Here is an 8,379-nt window from a genome sequence, read left to right as displayed (position 1 = left end):
GACCAAGATTGAGACATTGAGCCTTTAAAAACCTTAGGTCACAAAACTAGAGAAGATGAGGACTGGAGTTTGAACATAAAACATGACCCCAGAGTCTTTGCAAAAGAGGAAGGGGACTTGTTCTAAGGACCCCAGTGGATAGAAGCTGTAGAGACTAGGTTGAATTCAATGGAAGAAATAACTTCTTATTTTTATTTATTTATTTTTTGAGATGGAGTCTCGCTCTGTTGCCTAGGCTGGAGGGCAGTGGCATGATCTTGGCTCACTGCAACCTCCGCCTCCCAGGTTCAAGCAATTCTCCTTCCTCAGCCTCCGCAGTAGCTGGCATTACAGGCATGAGCCACCACGTTTGGCTAATTTTATTTTTATTTTTATTTATTTTTATTTATTTATTTATTTGTTTGTTTGTTTGTTTGTTTGTTTGTATTTTTAGTAGAGATGGGGTTTCACCATGTTGCCCAGGCTGGTCTCGAATTCCTGACCTCAGGCAATCCTCCTGCCCCGGCCTCTCGAAGTGCTGGGATTACAGGTGTGAACCACTGCACCCAGGCAGAAGAAAGAGCTTTCTAACAATCCCAACTATCTGTGGATGGGCAAGGCATTCACAGCAGTAAGTTCCCTGTTGCTGGAAGTTTGCAAGCTGATCTGGACAATGGCTGGTGTCAAGCTTGGAGTATGGAAGAGGGTCAGCTGATCTGCAAGGTCTATTTGACTTTGAGAGTCTTGGAATCAAGGATCTTGGAATGTCCATTCCCTTTGTTCCATTCCCTCTCCTTTAATAGAACAGGAGTGGAGGCTCTTTTCAGAACCTCACGATGCTGCTTGCATTCAGGAGAGGCTGGAACGCAAAATGGACAGCTCCATGTATCTGTCTTTCTGTCATCCTTCCTCCATGATGGCTGAACCACAGGGACCCAGTGATAAGGAGAGGGAAGGGACAGACTCCTATCATTTGGAGGACTTGAGTCCGGCATCCGGCATGGCTTCTTCTTTTTTTTTTTTTTTTTTTTTTAGACGCAGTCTCGCTCTGTGGCTCTGTGGCCCAGGCTGAAGTGCAGTAGCGCGATTTCGGCTCACTGCCACCTCCACCTCCCAGGTTCACACCATTCTCCTGCCTCAGCCTCCCGAGTAGCTGGGACTACAGGCTCCCGCCACCACGCCTGGCTAATTTTTTGTATTTTTAGTAGAGACGGAGTTTCACCGTGTTAGCCAGGATAGTCTTGATCTCCTGACCTCGTGATCCGCCCGCCTTGGCCTCCCAAAGTTCTGGGATTACAGTCGTGAGCCACCGCGCCCAGCCAAATCCGGCATGGTTTATGTAGAGTTTGGTGTCATCTCAGATGCTATTGCTGAAATGCAGTGTGCCCTAGTGGTTAGGAGCATGAACTGCAGCATGGGACTGACCTGGATGGGTCACTTCCTGTCAGTTACCATGAGCAAATTGTTTAATCTCTGAGACTCTGCTTTCTCATTTTAAAAATGGAGACAATAGGCCGGGCGCGGTGGCTCACGCCTGTAATCCCAGCACTTTGGGAAGCCGAGGCGGGCAGATCACGAAGTCAGGAGATCGAGACCTTCCTGGCTAACACGGTGAAACCCCGTCTCCACTAAAAAATACAAAATAAATTACCCTTGCGAGGTGGCGGGAACTTGCAGTCCTAGCCACTCGGGAGGCTGAGGCAGGAGAACGGCGTGAACCTGGGAGGCGGAGCTTGCAGTGAGCTGAGATCGCGCCACTGCACTCCAGCCTGGGCGACAGAGCAAGACCCCGTCTCAAAAAAAAAAAAAAAAAAAAAAGAGACAATAGGCCAGGCGGGGTAGCTCACGCGTGTAATCTCAACACTTTGGGAGGCCGAGGCAGGCGGATCACCTGAGGTTGGGAGTTTGAGACCAGCCTGACCAACATGGAGAAACCTTGTCTCTACTAAAAATACAAAATTAGCTGGGTGTGGTGGTGCATACCTCTAATCCTAGCTACTCGGGAGGCTGAGAGAGGAGAATCGCTTGAACCCAGGAGGCAGAGGTTGCGGTGAGCTGAGATCATGCCATTGCACTCCAGCCTGGGCAACAAGAGTGAAACTCCATCTCAAAATAAGATAAAATAAAATAAAATAAAAATGGAGACAATAATTCCCGCATCAGGAAGTTTTGCGGGGGGATTACATGAGCTAAGGTAGGGCCTAGGTTCAATGTCTGTCGCATAGTAGGCACTCATACATTTTAGCTATTAACATGCTGAAAACATTTACATTAGTCTACAGTTGGGCAAAATCATCTAACACAGAGCCCATTTTATTTATTTATTTATTTTTTTGAGACAGGGTCTTGCTCTGTCACCCAGGCTGGAGTCCAGTGGTGGAATCTCCATTCACTGCAAGCTCCGCCTTCCAGGTTCACGCCATTCTCCTGCCTCAGCCTCCCGAGTAGTTGAGACTACAGTCGCCCGCCACTACTCCTGGCTAATTTTTTGTATTTTTAGTAGAGACAGGGTTTCACCGTGTTAGCCAGGATGGTCTCGATCTCCCGACCTCATGATCTGCCCACCTTGGCCTCCCAAAGTGCTGGGATTACAAGCGTGAGCCACCGCGCCCAGCCATTCACAGAGCCCATTTTATAATAAATTGACTATCTCACTTAACTTACTGAATACTGGACTGAAAGTGAAAAACAGAATGATTGGATGGGTACTCAAAGTACAGTTTCTACTGAATAGGTATCATTTTTGCTCCATGATAAAGTCAAAAAATGGTAGATTAAACCATTGTAAGTCAGGGACTATCTATATTTTATTGTTGTCACTTGCTGGGGAAGTTTGAAGAAGTTATTCAAACACTCTGAACTTCAGTTTTCTCTCCTGTTAAATGGGGAGAGTAACACCTAACTTACAGGATAGTTGGAGGAAGCTGTGTCCAACACATAGCAGAGGTTGGCAGATGTTATTTTCTATACTATTTATTTATTTATTTGAGACAGGGTCTCTCATTGTCACCCAGGCTGGAGTGCAGTGGCACCATCTCAGCTCACTGCAACCTTTACCCCCCTGGGCTCAAGAGATCCTCCCACCTCAGCCTCCCGAGGAGCAGGGACTATAGGCATGTGCCACCACACCTGGCTGATTTTTTAATTTTTTGTAAAGACAAGGTTTCACCATCTTGCCTGGGCTGGTCTCAAACTCCTGGGCTCAAGTGATCTGCCTGCCTGGGCCTCCCAAAGTGTTGGGATTTCAGGCTTGAGCCACTGTAGCCAGCCCACAAATGTTATTTTCTTTTTTTTTCTTTTTTTTTTTTTTTTTGAGACAGAGTCTCGCTCTGTGGCCCAGGCTGGAGTGCAGTGGCGCAATCTCAGCTCACTTCAAGCTCCGCCTCCTGGGTTCACGCCATTCTCCTGCCTCAGCCTCCCAAGTATCTGAGATTACAGGTGCCTGCCACCACACCCGGCTAATTTTTTTTTTGTCTATTTTAAGTAGAGACGAGGTTTCACCGTGTTAGTCAGGATGGTCCTGATCTGATCTCATGATCTGCCCTCCTTGGCCTCCCAAAGTGCCAGGATTACAGGTGTGAGCCACCGTGCCCAGCCACAAATGTTATTTTCAATCCTTACTCTAAAAGAAGAAAGTATGGGGGTGTGGGGGGCAGGGGGAGGGATAGCATTAGGAGAAATACCTAATGTAAATGACGAGTTGATGGGTGCAGCAAACCAACATGGCACGTGTATACCTATGTAACAAATCTGCACGTTGTGCACATGTACTCTAGAACTTAAAGTATAATAAAAAATTTAAAAAAAGAAGAAAGGATGGGAATCAGGGGTACTTCTACACCTTTTGTCCTATTCTCCATCTGTAAACGTCGCAAACGCAGTGAGCACCAAGAGAGTGTAGAGATCATATATCCATTCTTCCGTTTGACAGATGGGAAACTGACACCCAGAGAGGAAGAGATTTGCTCAAGGCCGCACACAGTGAGTTAGTGACAAAGCTGGGATTGGAAACCAGAACTTTCTTACCATACCATACCATTCTATCTCTATTATTGACAAAATGTTGAATGAATGTATCATTGAAGATTGAATGAATGAACTGAAGGTCTCTATATATGTTCCCAGGGACGTGGAGGATTTGCTGATGTGGGAACCAAACTTTGCAGCAGTTGTTCCTCAGGCAAGCTGTTCTGGTGCAATCACTACTCACTGTATCCTCGACCTCCCAGACTCAGGTGACCCTCCCACCTTAGCCTCCTGAGTAGCTGGGACTACAAGCACATGCCACCATGCCCAGATAATTTTTGTATTTTTTGTAGGGATGGGATTTCGCCATGTTGCCCAGGCTGATCTGGAACTCCTGGGCTGAAGTGATCCACCTGCCTCAGCCTCCCAAATTGCTAGGATTACAGGTGTGAGCCACCAAGCCTGGCCACAAGCTGTTCTTTTTTTTTTTTTTTTGAGATAGCGTCTTGCTCTGTCACCCAGGCTGGAGTGCAATGGCGTGATCTCTGCTCACGGCAACCTCCACCTCCCAGGTTCAAGCGATTCTCCTGCCTCAGCCTCCCGAGTAGCTGGAACTACAGGCGTCTGCCACCACTCCCAGCTAATTCATATATATAATATATATAATTATATTATATATTATTATTATATATAATTATATTATATATAATAATAATATATAATATATTATACATAATAATTATATATGTATTATACAATTTTATATATGTATATATGTTTATATATGTATATGTATTATAATGTATTATATAATTGTATAATATATAATTATATAATATATAATTGTATATATAATTATATATATAATATATACATATATATTTTTTCTAGAAAGAGTCTTTGTCACCCACGCTGGAGTGCAGTGGCACAATCTCGGCTCACTGCAAGCTCCACCTCCCGGGTTCACGCCATTCTCCTGCCTCAGCCTCCTGAGTAGCTGAGACTACAGGTGCACACCACCACGCCCGGCTAATTTTTGTTGTATTTTTTAGTAGAGACAGGGTTTCACCATGTTAGCCAGGATGATCTCCATCTCCTGACCTCATGATCCACCCACCTTGGCCTCCCAAAGTGCTGGGATTACAGGCGTAAGCCACCGCGCCCGGCCCACAAGCTGTTCTTTTAAGCCTCCCTGCTTTTGTTTCAACTGTTCCTTTACTCTGGAATGCCCTGCCCACTCTGGCTTTCAAAATCGTATACAAGGTCTAACCCAATGCCACCTCATCTATGAAGCCTCCCATAACATCCCATGTGTTAGCTTTCACTGATTCCATTGTGTGCTGTTATGTCCCAGCAACAATCTGATGCATTTGTCTAGTTATATGTCTGTCTTCTCCACTAGTTTTCTCCCCACCAAACAGACAGGGGAGAGATGTGAATTTTTTAATTTTTAATTTTATTATTATTATTTTATAGAGACAAGGTCTCCCTGGGTTGCCTAGGCTGGTCTTGGACTCCTAGGCTCAAGGGATCCTCCTGCCTCATCCTCCCAAAGTGCTAGGATTACAGGCGTGAGCCACCACGCCCCACCAGAAATGTCAGTTTGAACCTATGTACTCTGATTGAAAGGAGTATACAAGGAGGCCAGAAACCTAGTTATTGTTATTTACTAGCTATGGGAACTTGAACAAGTTACTTGGATTTTAGATCTTGTTTTCACATTTACAAAATGGAATGGATGAAAGACAATGTCTGAAAATAGTAACTCCTAAGCCTCTTTTTCTTTTCTTTTTTTTTTTTTTTTTTGAGACAGAATCTCGCTCTGTCGCCCAGGCTGGACAGGCTGGAGTGCAGTGGCGCAATCCCGGCTCACTGCAAGCTCCACCTCCCAGGTTCTCCCCATTCTCCTGCCTCAGCCTCCCGAGTAGCTGGGACTACAGGCGCCTGCCACCACACCCAGCTGACTTTTTGTATTTTTAGTAGAGACAGGGTTTCACCGTGTTAGCCAGGATGGTCTTGATCTCCTGACCTCATGATCCGCCCGCCTCGGCCTCCCAAAGTGCTGGGATTACAGGCGTGAGCCACCGAGCCCAGCCACCTCTTTTTCTTTCTCTCTCTCTTTTTTTTAAACAGACAAGGTCTCACTCTGTTGCCTAGGCTAGAATGCATCACACCTCACTGTAACCTCAAACTCCAGGCCTCAAGGGATCCTCCCACTCCCACCTTGACCCCCAAAGTGCTGTGATTACAGGCATGAGTCACCCACTCAGCCTACCTAAGCCTCTTTTTTTTTTTTTTTTTTTTTTGAGACAAGGTCTCACTCTGTTGCCCAGGCTGGGGTGCAGTGGTGCAATCTCTGCTCACTGCAACCTCTGCCTCCCAAGTTAAAGTGATTCTCCTGCCTCAGCTTCCTGAGTAGCTGGGACTACAGGTGTGTACCACTACGCACAGCTAATTTTTGTATTTGTAGTAGAGACAGGGTTTCATCATGTTGGACAGGCTGGTCTCAAACTCGTGACCTCAGGTGATCCACCCGCCTTGGCCTCCCAAAGTGCTGGGATTACAGGCGTGAGCCGCCGCGCCTGACCACCTAAACCTCTTTTAATGGAAGTGTAGATTATTGACTCTGAATGCTCATTCTAGAGTCAACTTACCAGACTTTGAATCCTGACTGTCACTTACTCTGTGAGTTTGAGTAAGCTACTTAACCCCTCTGTGCCTGTAAAATGAGAATAATAACCATGCCTGTCTCATAAGGGTTGTCAGGATTCGAACAGATAATTTATATATAAAGCACTTAGCACAGTACCTGGTGCACATGGTGAGCCTTTGAAAAGAGTAAGCTACCATTATTTTTTATTTTTATTCTACTAACTCTGGGTTCACAGCTCCAACTTTAATGTCCTCAAAGCAATGTGAGAGTCTGTCTTCATTCTAGGAGGGGCCTGCAGAGCAGAGTGATAAAGAGCATGGATCTGAAACCATCCAAAAGCAGGAGCAAAATAACAACATGCTCAGACATGTGGGATCCAGGAAATTGCACTACCATTCACCCTTTCCTGGGCAGTTACTTGAAGATGTGCTTCTCAAGTGTGAAAAAAAGAAATATGTTGACATGAGATCCAGAAAACACCGTCTCCAACCTGGAGACGGAAAGCAGTGAGAAGGAACCCCCAAGGTGACCGCTGGAAGCAGGCCAGAATGGAGGGGGCTCTGGGAAAAAGGACTTAATGTAAAAGATAATATGATGGAGGCTTTGAAAACAACTAAGGGAGGCCAGGCATGGTGGCTCATACCTGTAATCTCAGCATTTGGGAGGCTGAGGCAGGTGGATCACCTGAGGTCAGGAGTTCGAGATCAGCCTGGCCAACATGGTGAAACCCTGTCTTTACCAAAAATACAAAGATTAGCCAGGCATGGTGGCGGGTGCCTGTATTCCCAGCTACTTGGGAGGCTGAGGCAGTAAAATTGCTTGAACCTGGGAGGCAGATGTTGCAGTGAGCTGAGATTGCGCCATTGCACTCCAGCCTGTGTGACAAGAGCAAAAACTCTATCTCGGAAAGAAAAAAGAAAGAAAACAACTGAGGATGTTTTAATGACAAACAAGACAGTAAACGGAGAAAGGCAGTTAGAGAGTCCAGGGAAAATAAAAAGTGGTAGAAGAAAGGAAATTTTCTTATAGTCCCAGCTACTTGGGAGGCCAAGGTGGGAGGATCGCTTGAGCTCAGGGGTTCGAGTCCAGCATGGAAAACATAGCCAGACCTCATCTCTAAAAACAAAAGAAATAAAAAAAGAAAATTTTCACCTAGTATATTACTTGGCAATGCAATGAACATTTCCATAATCGTGACAGCATAAAAATTGGTTATCAATTTAGTTGAAAGTGGTTATTTAACTACATTGGGAGGAAGGGGACAGGAGAGATGGGCCCTGTAAGAGAGGTAAGTCCTCATCTACCGTAACAGGAAATCAATAGATAATATCTAAAATCGATAAATGAAGGAACAGACATGCATGCATATTATTTAGAGGTATAGAAATGTTCTCCAGAAGAAATGGCTGAAAGAGTGGTTGCTTCATGGGAGTGGAGGAGGTGGAGTGGCCAAAGGACTTCATTATAATTCTTTCAATATTAATTGAACCATATGCATTAATTACTTTACAGTATTTTTTAATTTTTAATTTTTGTGGGTACATAGTAGGTGTACATATTTATGAGGAACTACAGTATTTCTTAAAAAGTAAAGAAGAATATTGGAGTGAGTTCGACCTGGGATCCACCCCTTATGTTCCGTAAGTTGAGACAAGTCACTTAACTTCAATAAGTCTCGGTTTCCTCTCCAGTAAAGTGGGGACCGTATTAGGATGTTTGAGGACTGAAAGGGACAATACACACAAAGCATTTGATGTATGCCTGGTGTATAATCAGCACAC

Source organism: Gorilla gorilla, chromosome 1 (assembly GCF_029281585.2).
Source record: "Gorilla gorilla gorilla isolate KB3781 chromosome 1, NHGRI_mGorGor1-v2.1_pri, whole genome shotgun sequence".
NCBI lineage: Eukaryota > Metazoa > Chordata > Mammalia > Primates > Hominidae > Gorilla > Gorilla gorilla.
This window is presented reverse-complemented; position numbering follows the sequence as displayed.